Here is a 26,512-nt window from a genome sequence, read left to right on the forward strand (position 1 = left end):
CTTCCTACCGACCCTCTGGCCTTCCAATCGACCTTCTTCCCTTCCATCTGACCCTCTTCGCTATGGAAGGGTATAGGAACATTATATACGACAACAAAACTTTGATACCAATCACGTCTTGAAGGAACTCACTAATTCTGACCTGTTCGTGTGATAACGTGGACACGGTTGGCCCCCTGGGTCAAGCCACAGTGCTTGCCAAAGACATCGTGATCCTGGAGGCGACCCAGCCTGACCTGACCAGAATTTGAGGCTCTAGTCACGTTTTTCACCCGACTCCCCCCATATGGAAATGACTTACACGCTCGCGTCGTGTTGTGGTGAGGCAGGAGGGTAGGTTGGTCGGTTGGCCTACGCAGGACGGGTGTAATTGGCTCCGGCCGCAGATCTCGTCGACCCGACCAGGGAGGAAGCGGTGGTGGAGGACAGCCTTCTGTGTGACGGTCTTGTCCGCGGCGACCCTCAGCCCGGACCACGACACGTCCTTAATATCTGCCCATCCGAGGCGACAGTGGCTACACTAGTATACAGGATGGCTCTCCCAGGCGACACGAGTTATGGCACGAAACAAGCAGCGATGGATCCCTGACAGAAATAGGCAACCATCATGTACCATCAGAACAACACTAGACACAAGTGTAACTCAAGACACTGTTGCCAGAACTGGAGATACTGAGCAGGGAGCTGCTATGTCCGCTCTACCGACCATGCCACCGTTTGCCCCCCGAAGTTCCCTGTGATCTTCCAAATATTCGTCACTTGACAAGCGAGTATCCTGTGGCTATACTGACTTTAACAATTTGCTTCACCAAGTTTGAAAGTATAAGTCGCTTGTATATCGGTTATGAAGCCTTGGAGCTCTTCCTTACAACAGCGCCATCACAAACCCTGACCCCTACCACCGTACCACAGCAGAGCTACCACAGCCCTGAACCCGGCCGCACCACCACCACACCACCACCACCACCACCACCACACCACCACCACCACAGCCCTGGCAACAGTACGGGTGCGTGACCACCCGCCCAGATCCAGGGTCAACACGGAGGTAAGGAAGAGTAGCAGTCAGCTTCCGGCTTGCCAAGATGATGACCTCGCCACACTCGCCACCTCTCCCACACCACCTCCCGGGGCCCATGGTCGCTGCCCATCACATGTGCTTCTCAACAACCCCCCCCCCCCTCCTGCAACTTTTGTGTGTCGCTGGAGAGTCTCCAGTGTAGCTCACGGAGAGTTAGTGTTGAACTGGATGGCTTTCTCGTAAGCAGCATCTGTAACCAGCCGAATCAGGTCTGACCAAACAAATCTTAAAACAGGTGAGGTCCCCCATATCCTTGATACGTGGCATACACCACATGTCACCACAAACCACACACACCCTACTGTCCTCATGTCCTGACTGTGTACGGCATCTCTCTCTCTCTCTCTCTCTCTCTCTCTCTCTCTCTCTCTCTCAATCATAACTGACAGTTATGTATTTGAGTAAACTGTAGCCGAAGGATGTATGTTGGTGTGAGTGTTTATGTGTCAGAAAATCTACCTACGACGAGATTTTGCCTCAGGCGGGGCTAGAGAGAGAGAGAGAGAGAGAGAGAGAGGAGAGAGAGAGAGAGAGAGTGAGAGCGGGAGAGAGAGTGAGAGCGGGAGAGAGAGAGAGAGAGCGGGAGAGAGAGAGAGCGGGAGAGGGAGAGAGAACATGCGTGTAGATGCGTCTGCTTACAACACTGTGAAACAGGAATTAGCCGTTATTTATATAGACAACGTTTGTTACCTTATCTGATAACGGTACAGCTCGAATACAACATACAAAACTTCATATAAAACACATGTGCGATGGCCGGGAATCGAACCCGGGTCAACTGCTTGGAAGGCAGCTATGCTCACCACTATACCACCATCGCCTTACTCACATTGATCACGGCTCGGCTTTTACCTCTGAGGGACCAGGTTGCTTTTGACTTGTTATTTTGTGTAGGTTTGTATTTTTGTGTGTGTATGTTTATGTTTCTATGTGTGTATTTATCTATTGACGCACACTGTATGGAGAGGAAGTTCTGCTCTCGTGTGACCCATCTCTCAAACTTTCTTTGCCATCATACAACTTATTCAACTTTTTTATGTTATCATTCACGTTCTGCATACAGTCACTCATTTTCTGTGTAAGTGCGCTATGTTAGAATGTATTCTGTACATATGTATAGAGAGTCTGTATGATTCTGGTCGAGTCCTTTGTTGTGGATAAGATCAATGTTGAAGAAAACAGCAATGTCTGAGCTGCGCTGGTGAATGTGGTTATGTATGCAAGTTCAATATTTGCATACGCCATCAACTGTATGTACATGTCTTATTATCATTATGTACATTGATTTTCCTCGAGCGTATGAGTGTATGTGTGTCATTCTTAGTAGGTAAAATCTAATATTCAATCGTCAGTGTAAATGTGTATGTTTGTCCCTTACTATAATGTATACATCCTATTGTATGGCACATGTTCCATATGTGTATGTGTGTACACTATATACGTATGTAATTATGCATGTTAAAATAAGTATATATGTAGTATGTGTGGTTCATTAGTGGGCTCTAACGATCCAGTAACTTTCGTTTGTGTCTATTCTTCCATTTTTTGGTCAATGACGTAAGTCCGCATCGTAACTGCCAGTATTAGCACATAATTTACGTCCATATAGCTGGGGGTGTACTACGAGAGCCTGTCTTTATAACTAAACATATATTTCAAGAGAGGAAATCTCCTGTCAGCTATATTGGCTAATATCTTCATCTACACCCAAGACCAGCAATGAGAGTGGAGAATTTAGCCGTTCCCGGGGGCAATCTGCTGTTGTCTATGACGGAGGCAGCGAGAGAGGGGCAGTGAGGCATGCAAAATGCCTCACTAATTACCAGGAGGGCTCCTTGTTAAGAGGTAGGAGAGGATCTACTCCACTATTACCCCCAGTACCCCGCGGGCAGGAGGTAATATACATGTGTGGTCAGAAAGCGACTGACCACTCGGCTTGAAGAGACTTCCATTTACACCAACTCGTCTTCGAAGGTGAAACACAAGAAGCCAAACTGAACTTCATAACAAAAGTTTCTCGTGCATTCTTGCTGGAAATACAATTAGCCATCAGCAGCAGTGAAGAGCAAAAATAATCGTAAATAATCTCGCTTGATTTGAATGTTAAGGAGTACATAATCACAAGGATGTTGGAGGGAATACAATCTTTTACTTAGCCCAAGAAGTAAACTGATGCATAATAAGAATTATGATCCTACTGACGATCACATTCAGTTCCTCCTAGAGGGCATTCCACCGATGACGAGCCAGCCTTTACTCTTGCTCGCTCTGTCTTGGAAAGACTGTGAACAGGATACTAGTGTACCAGCCCAGACCTCCGCCGCACAGAGGCAGCAGGACCCAACAGCCTCGCACACCAACTGCTCATGGGCGAAGATTGATTCCAGAGTGAGCATGGTAGAAGGAATGGAACTGAAGACTGGAGATAAAAGAGAAATGGGTGAAAGAGATACTGTGATAGACACTCGATATCATCCTTTCAGAGGAAGGCATTTCACTCCAACAGGAAAAGGAAAAACTGAAAGAAAATATGCGAACCAGAATATATATAAAAAAAGATACTCATCATTTCTCTTACGGTTTTTGAAGTATATGAAATATTTCATAAATCTTGGTTGATATTTTTTATTGATCGCTTCCCTCTCCCGTGAACTGATAAGCGGGTGAAAATGGGGAAAAAAGAAAATATGAAGAAATATTTAAGAGTCACTGGTTACAGGACCCCACCACACTTGAGTGATATACGTTTATCTGGTTCGTCAGACTTCAGTGGACACGGCCATGTGCCCTGGACGCAGGGTTGGTCCTACTACAGAGCTGTGGATTCTCTCCTGAAATAGAACTAATACCTTCTCACACCAGGGTCAAAGAGGTGTCTAATGTTCCATGACTACAAGACCACCGCCCTGGCAGGGGGCTCGATCTCTGAACCTCGAAGTCCAAAGTCATTTCTCTAACCAGTCAGCCACATCAACCAAAGGTGATAGATTTTGTAAAGAGAAGAAGATTTACATATTCACATCGGCGTAGATGATATACAGTTCTCCCTATGCACAGTTGGCTGGTATAGCCATTACATAAAAGAGATGTTTACTGACGGAAAAAAAAAAGAGGAAGATGTATTGGACAGCATCTGAGAAAATGGAGAATCATTTATATGATTATTGTTTTCTGTTTCGGTCTTCGCCAGGATGGATCCTGAGACCCGTCTTGCGAGAGTCACTGAGACAGACTTCGTCTACCTCACCGTCGGTACACAGTACTTGTTCCTCCTCCTGCAGGCTGACACGCTAAGTCCACTGATGCCTTCCTCACATGCTTTCATGATGGGTACGAAAATCCTGTTTGTAGAGGATCGTGCGGGAGATTTCTGGCCTGCGGGGCGAAGGGGAAGCCTCGGCAGAAGCCGGACCCACGTCGCCCAGGTCAGAGATTTCGTCCAGTGGTCAAGATAGTGTGAGAGTGGTCGTTTCCTGTGGTTATATTGCTTGCAGTGACGGCGTCCAGGATAGCACAGCATTCATGATCACATGTAACCATGCCTGTCATGGTGTTTACGGTGACACTGATGGTCTTTATGGTGACAGAGATGGTGGTTATGGTGACAGAAATGGTGGTTGTTATGATAAAAGAATTGTAAGGAGGGATTTAATGTGTAGAAAGCATTTCTGGTACAATATTTCTAACTTGGTTCCGGGTAATAAAACTCTTCTTACGCTATACATCTTCCTCTTGTAAATTTGCATACTGGTTATAGTTCCACCTCTTCATCTTGTTCTCCCGTTGTTGTCCACGTTCCTCCCTTCCTTCCCTCCTGACAGTAGTGAGTTTGCTGGTTACCCTCCAGCCGGGGAGCAAGGTACGCCAGGGGACGAGGGATGAAGAAAGCATCGGGCGGAGCCTAATGCAGGTCACCTGTAGTTCCCGACCTGCTCGTCTGACGGACCTCCTGACCTGCAGCAGGTCCTTCCCGGGCTCACGCTGTCTGGTCTAACAGTCCATTCTTCTCTTAACGATGCAACAAGAGAAAAACATCAAATCTACCCGTGATGACAACAAAAATCTTGTATTTCGTAAACTCTCTGATGTATTTTCATAGAACTATGTCCTAAAATCTTCATGGAGAGGTATTCGTTGTTGAAGCGACGACAAATCTTTGTTGTAAACACATTCAGTAATATAGTGCGTCCTCAGCTCGCAACACAGGAAAGGTGTGAGTGGCAGCACATCTCACACACTCCCTCCAAACACTCTGAGGCCCTATAGGCAAGGAAGATTACTGAATACGACGACCTGATGTGAGAGGACTCCGCAAGTGCCATTAATCAAACATCTTCCCGGACTCGAACTTGTGGACTGTGATCATCTTGACGACCCCACAACTCACCACTCCACCCACCTGACGTTGCTTAGATTACATCTGATAAACAATACACACAGGGAATTTGTATTCTTTTTATAGAAACATATACTCTAGATGAACAAGCAATGCACGTTCCGTGCAATATGTAATAAGTACATCTAATCAGACGCTCTCTAGACGGGCCAAATGTAAGATAAGATAAGGATGAGAGGTTTGATCCTGATCAATAAGTTTGATGTGTGATCAATCAGGTTGTGTTTTGAGCGATTGAATACCTTTATTGGTAACTAACCTTCCTATCAACACCACTTTAAGTTATGTAGATACGTTAACAATTGTTATGTAGTTTATGAAAAGGAACCTGAGTACTGTAGATTAATCATCATTGTTATGAAGTTTATATAAAGGCATCCCTTGTGACAAATCAACTCTAATAAAAGACGACGCTGTAGAGTGATCCACTCCTGTTTCTGAACCGAAACTGAGGACGCTAAAGGAATGCCCTAACGTCACTAAGAACATGATCCCAAGAATCAATTAGAATTCTAAAGGATCCACGGCAGAAGTCAAGCCACCGCCCAAACTAAAGGGAAAGAGGCTTTATGGCTCATCTTTCTGTATGGTCTACCCTCCAACCATCGTGCTGAAGTCCTGAGCCGAGCAATTTTCTCTAAGAAAGTTATGCAAATGCCAAGTTGGGTTCCCCCGGCCCACACAGGTAGCTGGGTCTCGCGACAATCGCTCGCCCGTCCACACACAACATATATTGGCATGCAGACCAGCGCCCGACGGTGAGGGTCACGAGTGAGACAACATGTGTTCGTTAAACACAACATTGTGAGGCTGGTGGAGCTGGATATCGAGGAGTGCCATGAGGTGCAAGTGTGGCAATGCGAAACATAGTGAAATAAGCGAATGGTACGAACGGAAAATTTTGATAAATATTCGGGCCTGACGCCTCACCCTGGTGTAAATGAAGGCGTTAAGACCATACAATTAGTTTTAAACCTTTATTTACTGTTTACGCCTGAGGGATGGGGGGGGGGGGGGTGAGGCAACATACCCTGGGTGGTCCGTCTGGAGGAGTCGGACGCATCTCACTGGCAACAGTCAGTCAGGGACGCCCTTCACGGACACCATGTGACCAGTGCAGGAAGACTGGACGTTTATTCTGACCCTGTGCGATACATATGCTCAAGCTGATGAGAAAGAGAGAAGTGTGTGTGTGTGTGTGTGTGTGTGTGTGTGTGTGTGTGTGTGTGTGTGTGTGTGTCTTCCATATGTGACTTAGCAGGAATGATGTGGCTTATTATCTACTCAACGTGAGCAGAGAGTCGTGGTATGACTTGTGATGGAGCTGTGCACAAACCCAGGCTGAAGCTTTTGGTGTCTACTGTCTCACCCCGGGTCTCCAGACTCTGGTGTGACATCTCATATGGTCCCCCTGCTATCTATGTGTCTTGTGTACCCCTGCTAGCCATGTGTCCCATATATATATATATATATATATATATATATATATATATATATATATATATAAACAAGAAAGCTCAGAGTAAATCGATGCATCACTGCCCCTCAACTTTCACTGGTGTGAGTGTATTTACTGCAAATAATAGATTCTGGTTTTAAATCCCAGGAGACTTGCACCCACTTAACCGAGGAGGATTATGTGAGTGTTAACCCCAGTGTGTACAAGGGAACCTTCAGTGTAGAAAAAGTTGTTGGTTTCCTGAGTGGAGGTTTAGAGAGGTGGTCTCCATGCAGGTCCCCGGGAGCTGGAAGGGTTGGTGTCACGGTGAGGAGAGCCTGTCATTACCTCCGTTAACTCTCCCAGTGATGGTGGGAGAGGAGGTGGTGTGGCATTACCTCCGTCGACTTCCACAGTGTGGGCAGCGCCTCACCTGGCCTCCCCCTCCCATGGAGGTTCATGGTGTTTTGGTCTGGGAGATTGCATGACGGTCTACTTTCAGAAATGAGTTGAAGTTTCGCTGAGAAATATTGTATGTCGTCCTGCTTGACGTCTCGGTTAAATGAATTGCATGACGTTTTGGTTTGAGCACTGCATGGCATTTATTTTTCAGGTGTATCATGACTGGTGGAGTTTCTGAGGCTTCAAGCTTAGCCCGGAGGCATGAAGAAAAACCTGGAGTTTTACTGTAAGGCTGTGTCATTCTGGCTGGATAAACTATCATATTCCAGTCTCAGGATATTGTAAGGCCTTTACTTTTTGTTAGAATGATATGTTGTTTTGCTCAGTAGTGTTCCTGGAAATGTTAGCTTTAATGTATAGTATATTTTCTGCTGATATGTCTTATATCACGTTCATCCTCAGAGGCTCAGTGGGATTTTGGGTTCGGAGACTTTCCAGTGTCCAAACTCCAGCTGAATGCTTTTTTGATCGTCCTTCCAGTGAAGACTTTTCCATTATTTCCAAAAGTTGTAAAGTTATTTCGCAACTTCCATCTTTCATTTCCTGAGGCTACACGTCATCTGGGCCTTTTCTTTGTCTTATTTACATTTAGATTTTAAGGATCACGCGATGATTTCACTTAACTTCCCCTGGCATCAGCTTATCATCCTCTACGCCTACGTATATATTTTTGGCGGCTTTTCCCGGACGTTTGATCCTGCTGTGCTTCTGTAGAAAGGTTTCAGGCAGTTTTAAGGTCGTCAGTGTTCTTGCCGTAGGTAAAGTCGCCCTTTTCATTCCCTGGTGATCCTACAGCTTCCTTTGAAGAATGTTGGCAATTTCCGTTGTTATAAAGAACTTTAGGGTTACTCTATACGCCTTTTGTGATCCTCTTTTCATGGTTACGTTTCTTAATTATATTCTAGTATTCCCCTACGACGATTATCGTAAATGTGGCCTTCTCCCAGGGAAAAAAAGAGAGAAAGATAAAGATGGGGTTAGGGAGGCCTTAAGGATCATTTCCATCACACCAACCCCGTCCCTATCATCAACACTATGACCATGACCCCATCCCTATCATCAACACCATCTCTGACCCATCCCATATATCTTCTCTTCCCTGAAGGAACGTCGGGCGGACTATCACCACCACGAACCATCACCTTCACCATCTCTGACCCAACTCTTATGTCCTCCCAACCCTCATAGAGCGACAGACTTACATCACCACCACCATCCATACCACCAGCTTCACCATCTCTCTCTCTCTCTCTCTCTCTCTCTCTCTCTCTCTCTCTCTCTCTCTCTCTCTCTCTCTCTCTCTCTCTCTCTCTCTCTCTCTCTTCCATCACGAGCGACGCAGCGAGGCCGGGCAGGATGAGCTGCCAAGCCTCGCCGTCTCAAGATTGATGGTGTGAGTAGCAGTGGTCAGGCTCCTCTCGTCCGGGCTAACAACTGGAAATATCCACAGTGAGGCGAGCAGCACAGCTCACTGGCCCCCTGAGCACCTCCTTCCCTGACGTGTTGTGGTGTACCTGTGATTAGAGGAGGAAGGGGTCTTGGGGTCTGCTTGTACGTCTGCGACAGCAGATAAGTGAGGTCCTCGTGTCACAGACCGTCAGAGGATGGAGAAATTTTCATATGTGGCAGAGAAATATTGGAGACGTGTGTGTGTGTGTGTGTGTGTGTGTGTGTGTGTGTGTGTGTGTGTGTGATGGTGGGTGGGTACCGGTTACAGAGAATGGGAATGAAAGTGGGGCCACGAATTTGAAAGTCCCAGGGTCATGGGGAGCATCTTTACCACGAATACTGATCAAGAGAAATCATGATGATCTAGACGATTATCAAAGCTTAATCGTGTCATACAGAGGACAGATGCACGGTGTACCTTCTGATGGTCCATGAATGATTGGTGATTAAGAACAGAGGAGAGGAATCATCAGGTCCAGCATGTAAGATATTACAGGTCGTGGATTTGTTGAATGTATGGATTAGATAGATATATGCATTACGTAGGATGGATCAGGTAGATACGTGGATAAAGTAGATGGGAGGATTAGGCAGGTAGAATAAACACGATCACAAAACAAACGAAAGGATATGAAGCCAACTGGAAGCTGGTGGCAGCCCGAGCCAGGCCAGCTTCACCTGTACCTCATGCTTAAAAAAAAGTGGCAATACTTCGTGCCCGACGGAGTGTCCCCACGTACACAGTGGGGTTAACGTCCAACGCTGCCTGGGTGCCCACCTACTCACCTAGGAACCTGTAGAGGTTCCCTCCCCGTACCCATGTAAGAAACACAAACACGAAAGGGAATCTTCCCCAGTGTCCCCTTCACACTAACCTGGACAAACTTTACTAATGCAAAAAGTTAAGAAAGACAGAGTCTAGCAGAAGCCCAACGTATCTTATCATTCAAGATGGAGGTAGATTTCGAAAATCTTCTTATCCAAAATGGACATCTAAGTTCAAAACTTGTATGTATCAGACATCGCTCACGTTGTCTGTATACGTCGTGGTTGTATGATCGTATTGATAGACATTCTTATGACTGTTTCACACATCTTTATTGTTGACTCAGCGATGGTCGAATGCCTGCAAGTTGTCTTTCCTCTGCATCCTGACGACACTATAAACACCTCTTGCTGGAGACGGTCGGGTCTCTCTCCCGGGGGAGGGCCGACGACAACGTTCTTGCTTCACATTGCCATCACCATCACGTCGCCAGGCGCAAGTCGGCCCATGAATCATGTCGAGCTTTTCCAGGAGTGAAATTATTTCCCAAGAAGTAGTTAAGTTTGTGTCAGTCGAGGGTAACAACTTAATCTCCCTCCAAGACCGGTTGCTCCTGTTGTGTTGCTACCGTTTAGAACATCTTTACGGCACAATGTGGCATTACTTCCTGTGGTATTTGGCAAACGCAGCAAAATTAGGATCGGGAAACACGAGAGACTCCTGGCATAAAAAGACTAATGATGAAGCTTAACATAAATCCTCGACGACTTTGACATATGGAAAAGACTCGTAAAGGAGCAAGAAAGAAGCCTAGACTTAAAGAAAGACCTCTCTTGCCTGGTGCATAAGGGAAGAAATGCCCTGCATCGTGAGCTGTACGAACCTTGTGTTTTTCCTGGGAATGACCTGACACCGTTCAGAACATCTGCTAATGCTAAACTGTGATAGTAATTTCCCTGAAGAATATACCTACGTTTGCTGTCATCTGAAGCTAAATAAAAAAGATATATATTACCATAAATCCTTTTAATGGCGCCTGGAATAATTTCAAGCCGCTGCAGAATTATACAAGTCCTACAGATAATGTAATCCATTGAGATAAATTAGGTTCTGACTGCAACATCAAGGTGAATGGGGTTCTGACAGCTATGCTAAGGTAAATGGGAATCTGACAACTACAGCAACGTCAGTTGGGTTATGACAACAATCTTCAAGTTAAGCTGGGGCTCCGGTAGCAAACATCACAGTTATACTAACCTCCGACCTAACTGGCCAGAGAGCGTCTGGGGCAAGCCTTTAAGGCCATGATTTATCTTACTGTTTGTAATGAACTTCTCGTTCCAAAGTTTGACTATGACCACCTTTACTTCTCCTCAGATCCAGAGTCTCTAAAGAAACTTTTTATGACTTCTCGACCCATTCAAGACCGTTGGTCTGGAACCATCGCTCGGAGCTGGACGACTCATAAGGTATCGTCGCAACCAAGAGCGCGACTGCTGGTCTGGAACCGATGCATGAGGCTGGAAGACTCCACGGGTGTTGAAGCCAGAGCACGATTGTTGGTCTAAAATTATAGTTTGGAGCCGGACGACGCAGGATGTGTCGTAGCCAAGTTACGACCATTGGTCTTGAACTACCTCTACGAGAACCTAGACGACCCCGAGTTAATGGAACACGTAGTCAGACGACCACACGTTTTGCATCAATTGCATTTCTAAGTATAGAAGCTTTAAGTAAGGCTACTTTAGATGTGTAGGACAGTTGAACTGCACAAGTACACCATTTTTTTTTACAACTGTTGTACTAATAACAAATAATATGATGATTAGACTACAATATGGCGGGAGAGCTTCATCATTTTTTGTTAGTCGTTTGATTATGATGTTCCATGATGTTGTTCTGAGCGTCCTTATCTGTGGGTCATGTGGACCCTTATTCGAGTCCCGGACATGACAGATGGCACACAGCTAAACCAGTCGTTCATCCCCCCTTTTTGATGGAGGGGGGGGTCAATAAATGGGTACGTGATGTAGGTTGAAACATAATGTCTCACTCGTCATGGTAGGTCTCCAGACTTCAACACCTACTGAGGCTGTACGTCAGCTCACAGCTCATCTTTGTCTCTACACTGCTGGAGGATGAGGCCGCCAGCGATGCTCCTGACGCCTCGAAGTACATAAGTCAGGAGGGAGGGGGACAGTGATCCGCAGGAGTGTTCCCTGTGTGGCTGTGGGAAGCAGTAGGACCACATGAGGTCCTGTAGGAGGATGGGAAGGAAGGAACATAAGAAATTTAATCTTTTCATCAGGCTTGTACGGTCGATTTTCCTTGATTCATGGCTGTTGTTATGAGCCTTTTTATCTTCAAGTTTTGTTTAACAGACAGACAGACAGGCAAGTACATAAATCTTACATTGTTACTTGTTTTCACTTCCAGCTTATTTTCCAGCCCTCCTGGGCGTCCCGCCTTGTGTAAGAGGTCGTATATCATCCTTCACTTTTCTTATGACATTCATTAGTAATTGAATACCATTTGTGTTTGTTATTCTATATTTCCAATGTTTACTTCTGTTTCAAAAAACTTTGCCTGCCCTGATAGATACATTATCTACCCAGTTACTTTTCTAGATATTTTTAGATCCATTGGTTTCTATTCTTACTTAGATGTTATCATAGAGTCTTGTGTGATCGTCATTTGTTGATTCGATCGTCTGTTGACTTCTCTGTCAGCCGACTCATTCATCAGTTGCGCTATTGATGACAGATCCAATATCGTACGTCTACAGATCTGTTGCTTAACACTTCCATTAACTGACTCAGCCATTATCTAACACTATACCATTTGCTGACTCAGCCATTTGTCTCTATTTGTCTTTAATCATCACTTTGGCGATGCCACGACGCGTGATAACCTCAGATCATATTGATCCATAGTTGATCTCATCGACAAGGCCAGAATGAACCACAACGATCTCAGGCTTACTTTGAATTAACCTTTTCATACATCTAGATCTTCGAAGACCTCCTGTAGAGGTGCAGATACAGTACTGTATAAAGTAGAAATACAGTAAAACCTACTGTATCCCTGGGCATTGTAAGTACTTCCAGCAATTTTCTGAATAGCCCTGGATAACGTAAGTAGCCTTGTACAACGAAAGTAACTTGACCACCGTAAGTAGTAGCCTTAAAACCAGAAGTAGTCCTGACCACCAGAAACAGCCCTAACCACCACGACCAGCCATTACCATCACAAGGAGGTACACCATTTGGAAAAAAAATAAATCAGACGTGTCCATCATAAGCAGACCAGACTACAAGGGGTAGTAGCTGTGGCCCACGCTCACCGGACCATCTCTCACGGCTGCTAATGAGTGAGGTTCAGTGGTCAATTTGTGGTTGGGGTTCTTCAATTACAGACGATCACTGCAAGATTTCGAGGAGGTCAGAAAAACTAACCTAGTGGTACACCACCACCCTCTGGCTACCGAGGTAATCACGTTACAGATTTACAGTCAAGACTTGTAATATAGGAGTGTCTGCCTGTGCTCCCAGAGGAGTTACTTATATATATATATATATATATATATATATATATATATATATATATATATATATATATATATATATATATAATGTGTGTGTGTGTGTGTGTGTGTAGCTGTGGTGATAGCAACCTTGGCGTTATTTCATCTCACAAGGTGGCAGTGTGAGCCATAGCACCTTACACAGTCCAGCGACTCCTGAAGGTGACAGTCCCTCAGGAAGAGCTTGTCTGTTCCTACAGAACCATCGCCTTGTCGTCTTAAGGTACTCCCTCTCCTGAGCAGGACCATCACACATGAACGATACAATGCTACAAACTGGGCAATGTGTGTGTGCTCTCTATTTGCTCTGCTCCTTCGCCAAGATTTTGTCACTGTGATGGAGTATTTCCTCATTTGCATCGCCAAGGACTTTCCAACAGGTCAGCTTTCCTTTGCCTTCAGAACCGCCAAGTCACGTCATCTCCACTCAAGCAAGAAATGCCTTTGTTTTCCTGAAGTAAAACAGCCTCAACAACTGGTCTGAATTTTCTCCTACTTTGGTTCTCTCCAGCGACGTACTCAAGCACAGCGTCTGGCCAAATACCTGGATGATCGCGTTACTATCTGGCAAACAGAGGAGAGTTTATGCTTCCTTCTGAGTGATGTTAAGGTTCACGTCTCACTGGATGCCACTGTGCTCAGTATCATTCCTTCCTCAGTTTCCTGCAACTGTGTGAAAGAGATAGAGTTACATTATATTAGTTTTGGATGTTTGGTGAATTTCCGATGTGACACAAAGACTGGCTTGTCTATTTTGTTTCTCCATGAGCGGTGTTGTCTTCAGGAGTCGGTCTTTTAGATAGTGGAGAGTTTCTCATGACCTACCTTCCACCATCTCGTCATGAGACAACAAACCATTGCTACACCCGCAACAAATTCATATCTAGAGGAGTTTTTCTCTCTGTTTCCCACTGACTTCCTTCAGGTCAGTCCGAATCCTTGATTTGCATCCCCAAAACAATCAGGCTCGAGACATGGCTTTGTGTGTACCCGCATCTGACCTACCTTGACGACTGCGTCTTAGACATGGTATTGTTAAATTTAACTCAGCTGTATCGTTGTTAACTTTCCTGTAGCGTTGTCACTGTTAATATCTCCTCCAGTTATAGCACTGTTAATTGCCTCAGAGTCGGGTCAGTGAGACTCTGTCTAAAAGTGAAAGTGATCAACTGTTTCCGCCCTCCAGGTCTTGCTGACTTTCTCTCTCTAATGACGCTTCTGACTTTCTGCTTCATGGCACCCATGACTCTCTCCCAGTCATGGCACTACTGATTCATTCATTCTCAACCCTGCCCTGACTCTCTCTCTCTCTCTCTCTCTCTCTCTCTCTCTCTCTCTCTCTCTCTCTCTCTCTCTCTCTCTCTCTGACTCAAAGAAACCTCGAAGCAGAATGAGGTGAAAGAGGTGCTTAACCATCTCAAGGTATGTAATGTCAACTTCTCATCTGATACAAATTCATATCTTCTAAAGTGTGTCCTTGATCTACTTACACGTACTTTTATATCTGACCTACTTTACTGGTTACTTTACACTTTCTTAATCCTCACACTTGAGGTATCCTGTTTTACAACTTGTCATAAGTATCTCTACTGTCGACCCTTTACGAGAATTTAGATATGATCTTTTGTTATTTCATTTATTCAAATTCCATCAGTTAGTGTGAGGTATATCAACTTTGGACCTAAACAGCCACTGTAGGTGGCGCCACGAATTCTATCTGTATCATTTTAACTGCTAAAGTTGACCATTATGGTAAGACCAGTGAGATGGCCTCACCAGCAGGGCACCTGGCCTCACCAGCAGGTCACCTGGCCTCACCAGCAGGTCACCTGGCCTCACCAGCAGGTCACCTGGCCTCACCAGCAGGTCACCTGGCCTCACCAGAAGGGCACGTCACCAGGCGGGACTGAGTGCTGGTGAACCTGGCCTTAAGGGAATCACATCAGCCGCCACCTTATCTCCTGGAATCTTGAACGACCCTCATTACCCTGCCGGGCGATAAGCCAGAGATACGAGACCAAGCGAAGGGTTCCAGCCTTATTATCATGCTATACCTAATCTCTAACATCATACTCAATCATAAGAAAATGGTTATCAAACTAGTTCGGAATTATGGCGCTGATAAGAAGCAAGAAATTCTTTACCAGTAGTTAAATCCTGTACTACAGAGAGACCGCCAGGGTCAAATGAGCATCCAAGAAGAGCGAGGCGTTGTGAGAGTTAAGTGCATTATAAACGCCATTTACACTTCAGTTATGAAGTCTTGCGATAGATCCTCATGTAAATAAAACCTGCTTTTGTTGGGAATTTATTGCAACTATTTTGCAGATGGCGATCTCATCTGCCGCTGTCAATGGTTTCAGCTTCAGGAAAGGTGTTTGACGTATGTGGCCACGACAGCGCAGCCTTGATTGTGTAGTGTTTTTCTTTTTTTTTTTGAGAAATGATTGAAAAAAATGGTCGGAAAAATAATTCAGAGTTGGTACTCGTAGTCTTGACCATTTCTCTTTAAGAATTAGATTGATTTAAAAGACTTATCATATGTCTCGTGTTGAAGAATATTCTGGGTTTCAAAAGCTGTTTATTCCTGGAAAATTAGTTGTGTTACTGAGGCATTTAATCCCGTGTAATGCGCCCTGTTGGTTACCTCAGCCACTCGGAGGCTGGAAGTCACAGTTGCTAGTGGACCAGCTGGAGTTCTGTGGTGTGACAACCTCGGGTGGGGAGACGTAATGGTACTTTTACTTTATGTAAGGTAAAGAAGACTTTCATGACGTTACATTCCAGTTTGGAAACAAAGAGATATTTGACCGGAAAAAATACCCTGAGCTATTACCTGCCATTTTCCCTTAAAAATGAGATTATTTCTAACCTCTGGGCATAGTTCAATTTGCCATTCTGTTTACGTTCCCAGGCAAAGACTCAGAGTTTGGTAATGTTATGGTAATGGAAACAGGAGCGTGTTGGCCCCCGGCGTCTGGCCACTGTAGAGTCGGTTACACAGTAATGAAATATCACAATCAAACCTTCTGATTACCTTCACCTGCGAATCAGCCACGTACATCACTCGAGCCCTCCCTTACCTAGACGGTACTGTACAACCCCTACTGAGGTTATCATACTCTACACGTTCCCACCACCTTGCCTCTAATAGCCTCCTGACGTGTGGGATTATTTACAAGAGTTTCGTAGCCTGACCGACCTGCGTCTACGTGTATCACCGCTACTGACGGGGGCAACTGATCCTCCAGCCTCACGTTTTCCACCTGCAGTCTGACGGAGGACTTGTTGCCACATTGCTCAGTCATATTTACGCCTGGAATTTCAACTGATAACATTTTCCGATGTCTTTCCCAGGTGATAGAACCCACACGTGCTCAAGCCCTTCAGCAGCAACGGAACGACCATTGAGCACGACGGAACGACCGTTGAGCACGATGGAACGATCGTTAAGCACGACGGAACGATCGTTGAGCACGACGGAACGATCGTTGAGCACGACGGAACGATCCTTGGCCATGAGAGGCATGGCTCTTGACCTTGAGGGTTACAAGAGTACGACCTTCAAGCACAACGGTATAACTCTTGGGTTGTCTGACCTGACCTTTGATCTCATCCTGAAGGGTTAGGTCAAAGGCTGGGTCGTCATACCCACGGATCGCACCGTCGTGCTCAACGGTCGTTCCGTTGTGCTCATCACTTTGCCTGAATCAAGAAAGATAATTCCTTCTGTCCTTGATGCTAAAATGCTAATTTTCATTCTTGTTGATGTTGTTGTTAATGATATAGAGCTAATCCCCGTCATCAATGATGCAAAAACGATCTACCTCTCTATGTCTCATGCAAGAAAGCTGATCCCCGTTTTACCTGATGGAATAAAGCTAATCCCTACAGTCAGTCATGCAAGGAAGCTAAACTTGTTTATGCCAGATGCAAGAAAGATAATCCTCGTTGTGGTTGATGCAAGGCAGCTGATGCTCACCATCCGTGATGCAAGAAAGGTAATCCTATAACTTCCCAGTCTTCGTGTAGAATCCTTGCTCAGACGCACATGACAGGAAGCCGAGAAGATTTCCCTAGACCAAGACGTGATGTGTTTATGCTTGAGTATGACAGGTAGTTAGAACGGTGAAATATTGTGTGAAATACCATTCCAATCCAGCCCAGTCATACAGACTTTAACTACAAAACAATTGAGTCACACACGTTCAGGTATGGAGACATGTGGCACTGTAGCCAACGCAAAACATGTTCGCCACTTCCCACCGTTCATAGCGTCTCTTCTCTCCTCTTCATCTTGCTAAAGAAACATTCTGGTCAAGATGCAAATCGACAGGACGCCGCCCTCTGATTAGTAGTTGCGACGCGCATGCGTCGACAGTTCCTTGCTGATTGGTAGTTTTTATACGCACGCGTGGCCAACTGCTCAACGATCAGCTATTCTAATGAGCGAGCGTGTGTGTGTGCGTGCGCGGGGTGCAGCAGGTCCTCAGATGGGTAGCGCACTGTGAACGCTGAGCTTAATAGTCGTTTCCTTCGTTCGTCTGGTGACGCATCGCTTCTTACGAGCCTGGGCAGCCACGATCCTATGTATCGCCTCAATATCCAGTGTGCCAGAGAGACCTTTTGTGTGGCCACGTTAACCAGTGGTGTAGAGAGCCCTTGGTATGGTCCCAGTAGATGTTAAACAACTTGAATACGATTAGCAAGAGTGAGCTTACCCCACCCCCAACCCCCATCCCTCCCTGGCATGCCAGTTGAAACCAGAGGCCATCGTCTCATCAAAATACTCCAAGGGAACCAAGAAACTCACCACCTGGAGCCCTCAGATCCTAAGGATCCGATACACAACACACTTTAGGCCCTCAGGTCTCCATGATGGTCGAGAGAACACGCCATTATAACTCTAGCTTTAGAATAACATTGTATTGCCAGAGACTAGTACTAGTGTGTTGAAGCTTCTTTGGTTTATATGTCCAGGGATCGAAGCGTTGTTTGACCCCCTTGAGCAGGACGGTGCATCCTTTGGGCATGATGACCTGGCTTTCGTCCTAACCCTTAAGGGTCTGATAAAAGACCAGGCCATCATACCCAAGAGCCGTACCTTCATGCTCAAGGGTCGCACCGTCGTGTTCAAGGGTCGCACTGTCGTGCTCCAGGGGTCTAACAACAGATGGACTCACATTAGTGACTCGCTGGGACGATTTATCTTACAGACGATCCTGGACAGGATGACGGTGGAAGGAGAGGACATCAATATGCAGGGAAGGACTGTAGGAGCCACAGGCCAGCAGGAGCCTCACTTGGGAGTCCTGCAGGAGCACATAACGTGTCGCTCATTCATAAGACACCAGCGATGCTCACCATCAACCGCCTTGCCACAAACCCACACTCAATTTATATTTATAGTTAATATTGAAATTCGTTTGAGTTAAGACTGCCTCTGGCACATACGCAATCTCCATTTAGATTTGGCGTTGAAATTAGTTCAAGAAACTTGAAACTTCTTCTAACCCACAAACGATCTATATCTAGCGCTGACACTGGAACTCGTGTGAGTCAAGAGCCTTGAAACTATACTTGATCCATAGAATGACGTTGAAATTCATTTGAGTGAAGGTTAATGAAACTGCACCTAACCTACACACATTTTTATATTAGAAGTTGACATTGAAACTGTTCAAGACCAATGACTCTGCACTAATCTTCAGTAATTACTTTATAAGTTAAGGCAACGTTAAGATAACCAGCTCCTGAAGGTATAATAATTACCTTGAAAAAATTTCTGAGTAGAATGGAAGAATCTTTGATATTTCGAAGGTGATGTGATGTCAAGGAGAGGAAGTTTGTCAGATTGATATTCATCTGTGTTACACGTACATCAAGACACCCAGGGTGTGGCACAGAAGGTTTCGAGTCACAGCTGTCTCTCATTCTTTACTACAACCAATTACGCTTTCTTCCTTTTACATTGTCCTTTGCTCTGTTTGCTGCATTGTATCATATCATTGTCATTTTCCTTCTTTACCTGATCTTTTGTCAACATCTTTTTTTAATTTCTCTCCTTTTATATCTTGCCTTTCTTATCTTTGTTTTGCTATTAGTAGTGTTGCCACTTCCCTTATTCTTATCCTTTCTTCGGAGCTCCAACTTTATGTAGGTATCCTGACCCATATACGAGTATATATATATATATATATATATATATATATATATATATATATATATATATATATATATATATATATATATATATGTATATATATATATATATATATATATATATATATATATATATATATATAAGTGTGTGTGTGTGTGTGTGTAGATAGGTATCATTTGTTCATGTATCTTCAAGTGTGTCGCTGAAGGCTCTCTCGCCAGCAGCCGAGGCACTCATCTCGCTCCACAACTCTTGCTCCGCCTCGGTCAGTGTTCGAAACTTACGACCCTCCATACATCTCTCCACTCTGGACTCAGTGGGTTCGAAGCTATGCAATTAGCGAGTGGGTAAGGTAGATGATTAATGGACCTGATCGCCAGCCACCTGTGCCACAGCTACTGATAGGGTCGACCGCTTGCTCCTGGCTAGCTGGTTGGTTAGTTGGTTCGGTCGCTGGGTCGAGATATATGAGTCAAAGTTTCGAATATGTGATTTGAACAGTCTCGAAGTTTTGAAGAAAAAAAAGATGGATATATGATTTCTGTTTACGCATACAAATGAGCATACTCTCTCTCTCTCTCTCTCTCTCTCTCTCTCTCTCTCTCTCTCTCTCTCTCTCTCTCTCTCTCTCTCTCTCTATCTATCTATCTATCTATCTATCTATCCATCTTTCTATCTATCTTGTTTTATGCATATGCAGTTTGTTTAACATCGTCCACCAGGATGTCCCTCGTCACAACACATCCAGGGTAGTGGCTGGTCCCACGACCGCCGTGCATACAGAGTGTATCATAACTCTGACGCTAAGAGCTCCTTCATTAGGCACTCACCCAGACCACAGCCGCAGACAAAGGCAGGCAGTGAATTATCACTGTTGAGAAGCCACCTCCCACCCGTGCGCCCCCTCACTCCTTCCCTTCAGGACCTGAATATTTCATAGGTTTCACCAGACGTCTCGGGAAATTGTGGCCATTTATGACTATTTACTCCCCTGCATTGTATAATGATATGTTTATTCTTCATCCCATCTCGCAGGTTAATGGCCCACATTTGCATAATTAAGTATAAGTGACGTGGTTCTCTGGAGACAAAGTTGGGTGGGGTTCCGCTTCAGTGTTGCTTGGGTTTGGTGTAAGAGTTGTTCAAGGGAAAGGTCGAACAGGAGTTGGTGTTTTCATCCCTGCCTGGACCCAGGTAGTCGTCCCTACCTTACGATTTGGTCGTTGCTCCCTGCCTGTACTTACTGACTCGTCCTGCCCAGTGTAAGACAAGCTCTGAGGTGAAATGAATTATCTCATATTTTCTAAAACGATTTCTTTTATGTTACAGATTATCACTCTCATTTTCTGTCACAGTCTATATGTCTACATTTCTTTCACGTTAGGTATGTACACATAACCCTTTCATCATTCGTTTTTCACTACCAGAACCCAAGCCTGCTACATCAGCTGATGTTCATGGACGGTAGGTGTGTTCGAGTCAGCTGAGGAAGGATGTTAGGTGTTTCCATGGTAACGTCCCACACTAACGCCATCCCCAAGACCCATACCGAACACTATGGAAGAAACATAGCTCTAAATTAAGCTCAATGATGAGGGAAAACTGAGTTCAGTGAATAGAGAAAATTGGAATTTGTTTTTTTTTATCTTAAATAGCAAAAATTACACACCAATTACCTCTCGTAAAGAACTTAAAGTCATTCATATTTGGCGCTGGTTTGGTTGGCCGAACGTGATCGATGTAGTAGTTTCTGTCTCTTCAACATGTGAGATCATGTGACATACACATACACTTTGTGTAAATATAAAAAGAAAAGAGTCAGTCTACACGGCTAATTTGTCTAGAGAAGCAGTACACTGTATTAGTGTAGATATCAAGCGAAAATAAACAATATATTAGTCTCAAGGAAGCGCGGTGGTGGTGGTGGTAATAGCGACCAAAACAGGAAAACTGGAGAATGAGAGACAGTGAAATTGGCTGAGATTAGAAGTGTCTAGGGACATCAGACACCTGGGGAGTCTCTCCTAAGTTATGGTGGGGAAATGGTTGGCTGGTGATGTATGGAAAAGTTTTAGAAAAGCCAGGTAAACATAGGGAGGCGGAGGGTAAAGTTAGGCGAAGCGAGACTTTACAGATGTGGTCGCCAGTATTGAAAGATGTGTTCAGCTTCTTGTTAGAGTAAGGGTGTTGAACTTATCATAATACCTGAGAGCGAAACATGGTCACGTGTCGAGAGACTGACGTAGAGATCTCGTTAGAAGAGATGGATGTTGGTGGGTTTCAGTGTGGAGTGAGAAAATTGGATGGTTTGCGAAAGCAATTATATCATAAATGATATTCATTGAGGATCCTGGTGATGTATGTAATGGGAGTTTTGTGCAAATATCTTTACGATAATATCACTTTAATCATTCTTATGACCATCTTGAATTTCTTGGTGATACTGAAGTATTTTTTCATTATTTCCTCAGTTTCTTCTGTTTTATGATATGAAGGATAGGTAGATTTCTGTAGCTTTATGATATGAAGGATAGGTAGACTTCTGTAGGTTGATGTAGCAACATTACGAACAGCTTTATGATCTGGTCTGGTTTACAACATTGTTAATGATCCGAAGTTGGCACCCGACACTCAGTTATCTGAAATTTGAACTGGTCATTCTACTGTTGGTTATCTAAGGTCTGAACTGGTCATTTGACAGTTAGTTAACCGGGTTTAAACTGGTCACTCGTCTGTGAATTAACGGTGGCCAAAAGTAGCCACCTGTTATTCAGTTATCTTGATCTTCAGTGATCATCCGAGTGTATCCCTGACCCAAAAGTCACCCCACCATAGCCAGAGTCCCTGGGTTCCAGTCCCTAAGCGCCATGAGCTGGATGAGGGTACATACCAGATGCTATAAGTTTACACAACCCTGTATGGATGATCTTGGGGTCACAAGATCCTTTCTAGGTGGCAGGGTAGCAAGCCTACCCGATGGAAAAAGTACGTTCCTGTCTTTAGCATCTAACGGGGTTGGGATTGGGGACTTTTTGTTCCCAAAAAGAGATACAAGTGCGCTATTTTCCACCTCCATATTAGCAGTAAAAGAGTTAAGGATGATGAAGAGACATGCAGATAATCATTCTGTCTCTTATTCTGTATGAACATGTTTATACACACAATATCTTAATGATACAGTAAACAGCTGCGGTAAGGATAAAGTAGTCTGCAATTTTTTGTTTCCTTGACACTCATCCCCCTCACATTATACAACATCCAAAACCTCGTAATACCAGGTATGTAGACTCACACGTCGTTAACAACACATCAGTCAACATTATGAGTTTCCTAACATGTGAATGATCATAAAGGATAATGGAAAAGCAAAAAATGAAAACCCAGATATTATCGTTCACACCCATATGTTCCAGCGGAGGAGAATGACGCAGCAACTCTTCAATTCATCAGTTGATGATGAAATAGACAGCCAGGCGCACAGACAGCCAGGCGCACAGACAGATAGACAGACTGACGGGGAGGCTAATATCAAGGTGGCTGACGCGAGGTAGACTGATGAACCATCGAGATGTGGCTTCTTCCCTTGTTAACTGAGGTGTTTTATGGTCAGGATGCTTGTTACCTTGTGCTGCCAAGATCCTGAATGTTGATCATATGAATGTTGAATATTCCACGAGAGTCTGACATGAATGTTGAGTAGGCGAAGTCGAGTCAGATAACACGAGGGAGCCTCCTAGGGAAATAGTTCCTTGAGCAAGACGGTACGATCATTGAACACGACGGTACGACCCCTGAAGCACGACGGTACGACCATTGAGCATGACGGTACGACCCTTCAACATGACGGTAAGACGCTTCAGCACGACAGCTCAACCCTTGAGCTCGACGGTACGACCCTTGAGCAGGACGGTACAATATCCTTCAGCAAGGCGGTACGGCCCTTGAGCACGACGGCATGAACTTTAGGTATAAAAGCTCGACCTTCGATATCCAAAGGCCGCAACGTGGTGCTCAAGGATCCACCAATCGCAAGATCAACTGAGAATCAATTCACCGAAAAGAAGGTACAAACAGCCGGTGATATTTATACAAAATAATCACATATTATCTTTATATACTTTCTTGCTTCATCCCTTCTTCCTCGTTTCGTTCTTAAAACTTGTGTTGTATCATGAACATGTTGTTCCACACGATACGTTACCCCTTCCTTAGGTTCCTCTCATGCTGTCCCTGTCTAGTCGACCCTTCTGTGTCCAGATCCTGCCTCTTGCATCCTTCTCTGCCCGACTTCTCAAGTAGAAAATTTTCACATTGACTGAGGGCCGGGATGATACTCATACTACGTATGCCTAAAGTATCATTGAATAGTGGAACTCAAGTTTATATTCAGATGGTTTACTGTCTGGTTGTATCTAGTAGACCAGGTGTCCTGAAACATTTCATGAAGAGGGGAATACAAAAGATCTTTGGTGGGCGGCGTTTGGCCCGCGGGCCGTATTTTGGGGAACCCTGCCACTGACCATAACTCTTTATCTTGTCTTCCCTCAGGTATCACAGTCTCGACCCATGCCTGCAGATCCATCCATCAACACGTCCAATTAGACAGTGGCTGCTGGAGGGCATCGCCAGCATGTCAATCAGAAGCCTCCATCACCCCCACCAACACCCAGGTAATCACAAGGCTGTCGAGGAGAGGGACACCTTCCATGACCCTCAGACCAACAGGAACATTACCAATCTCCAGTGTGTGTGTGTGTGTGTGTGTGTGTGTGTGTGTGTGTGTGTGTGTGTGAGGGGGGGGGGGCCTACCAGCTAACCACTGGGTGCTGCTGCCAGACGATGGTCAGTCTTCAGCCTCTGCTTGGCTCTCATCCTCCTGGTGGAGGTAACAAAGGAGATCTGACTCTCTGTTAAGGTCGAGACGCACCAGCTCACGTGTATACATATAGGTATATACCATGAGAGGCGTTTGGGTGTGCTAGGTTGGGCGGGATATGGGCTTCCTACACACACACACACACACACACACACACACACACACACACACAATTCAGACTTGCCTCCGCCTATTCCCCCCCCCCCCCCCCTCCTCCCTTCCCACCTCGTATTATGTGACCTTGACTTACACTGTCATTGAGAGACTTTGTCTGTCTATACTTAAACAAGTAATTCTTTCCAAGCCAGTCAGCCTCTAGCTTATGTGTCTTGTTTACTTGCAACCTCTTTACTTATGGTAAATGAGACCTGCATATTCCCATATGTGTTATTTTAACAAGTCTTCAGAATTTTGACAGCAAAATGCTTCATCTGTTGGTATATATACAGTACGAAATTTGACCTTACCAGTAAGGGTGAGGTCAAAGGTTAGGCCATCATACGTACGGGTCGTATCATTGTTCTCAAGGATCAAACTATCGAGTTTAATGGTCATACCTTCCCAATCAAGCGTCACATCATCGCCCTCAAGGCGTACCGTCGAGCTCAAGGGTCGTACCGTCGTGCTCAAGAGCCGTACCGTCGTGCTCAAGAGCCGTACCGTCGTGCTCAAGAGCTGTACCGTCGTGGCTGACGGAGGATCAAGCGGTAATAACCCAACAGATCCGCCAGGATAAGCTGTGTCACTGGTCTTACCAAACAATGGGTCCAGCTCCTGCATCTTTATTGTATACTTCTGAATTAATCACTGTAGCATTATGTGGCAACCCACGGAATGTAAACACATGTGTGATTCATGACATCACCTCAGGAAAATAAACAGCTCCTGCCACAAAATTACAAATCGCAATTAATGAAACTTTCCGGGTTTCGTATCTTTATTTGTGAATGTCAAAATATATCGTTAAACTCACCACTCACAGCGCTAGAGTATGGGTCTCAAGTGAACTTCAGGTAAAAATAATGAAGTCCCGTTTTCACTTCAGAATGTATTAAAAACCTTGAGCACGACGGTACGATCCTTGACCACAACGGTACGATACTTTGAATAAGAAAGTACGATCCCAGATCACAGTGGTACGATCCTTAAACAGTAAATTAAGACTTTTGGGTATGATGGTTCAGCTCTTGACCTGACCCTCAGGGGCTAGGTCAAAGGTTATATACCACTATATGCAAGGGTCGTAACGCCGTTCTGCAGGGTCGTACCGTCGTCGTATTCAAGGAACTGATCATAATAATCTCTGCGGCAGTACCACATTTCAAATGTCAAGTATCTTATCAAATTTTATTTTCAAGCGTGTCACTAGCAGGTTGAATCGATCCTAACGAAGTAATTGCCTATTTATGATGTAACAAGAAAAGTAAGGACTCTGTGGAGTTTATCTCTAGTGTTGCTCGAGTGTTGTGTTGTGTTACGTTAACCATGCCATATGAGGAGCTAACTCCCCTTTCCCCCTTCCCCCAACTCACACTTTCCCTCCCCTCCCACTGCTTTTCCTCCTTCCACCCCTTTCTGCACTGCCCCACCTTCTCCCTTCCTCAAAACAACTCCCACCCTTTGGGCTCTCCCTTACCTTACACCTGTGGTGCTGGGTCCCTCTTGCCCACCTTGGGTGCCTTAATCGTGTCATTTGTAAGCCAGGTGCGTGTCGCCTTTACCCGGCCTCACATCTGATTATGAACACCTGTGTGTTTACCTCGTTGCCTTGTTGCCTTCCCACGCCACGCCTCCACCGCTTCCCTCCGTCACACGCCTCTTACAGGATCTCTTTCCTCGTCCTTTGGTTACACTTAATGTGTTGGTTCTCACTAAAACACCTGTGAACCACCAGCGTACGGAGCCTCTCCCCTCTGACTACACTTGATGGGTTGTGCGCATTGCTATAAGACTCGTACAGCGTCATGACACACGTACCTGACCTCTCCAGTCTCCAGTCACATCTCATTGTTCTTATAGGTTGTATAGGTGTGAGGGTGACTGTCTGGTGCTGCGTCAGGTATGGACGTGGCTCTCCTCCACCTGCTTCCCTCTGTGCCTCCACCTCTAGCATTCCACCTGCTTCCTGGTCCTCCCGCCTCCACCACCAACAAAGCCAAACTTACTTATTATCAAATCTAGATGTTCATATCGGCGTCACTTAGACAATCGTACTCCCCCATAGTTGAAGCGGACGATAATCCTACGTAAAAGTAATGGTACTATCGACTTCGTCAGCCTGTGACGGTGAATTCCTCT

The 26,512-nt window shown here is 45.0% G+C and overlaps 1 long non-coding RNA gene and 1 other non-coding gene across 2 annotated transcripts in view; one reads left to right on the forward strand and one right to left on the reverse strand.

The window, feature by feature from the left end:
• The window catches only part of LOC139760223 (uncharacterized), a 121,649-nt gene extending 97,639 nt beyond the window's left edge, over positions 1-24,010 (forward strand). Inside the window, exon 4 of the long non-coding RNA XR_011715279.1 lies at positions 23,887-24,010. This is a non-coding gene — a long non-coding RNA (uncharacterized lncRNA). The remainder of the gene's footprint in view (positions 1-23,886) is intronic.
• TRNAG-UCC (transfer RNA glycine (anticodon UCC)) lies at positions 1,830-1,901 on the reverse strand. Its single transcript has one exon. It is a non-coding gene; the product is annotated as a tRNA-Gly (tRNA).
• Positions 24,011-26,512: the final 2,502 nt, after the last annotated feature.

Source organism: Panulirus ornatus, chromosome 35 (genome assembly GCF_036320965.1).
Source record: "Panulirus ornatus isolate Po-2019 chromosome 35, ASM3632096v1, whole genome shotgun sequence".
NCBI classification, from domain to species: Eukaryota; Metazoa; Arthropoda; class Malacostraca; order Decapoda; family Palinuridae; genus Panulirus; species Panulirus ornatus.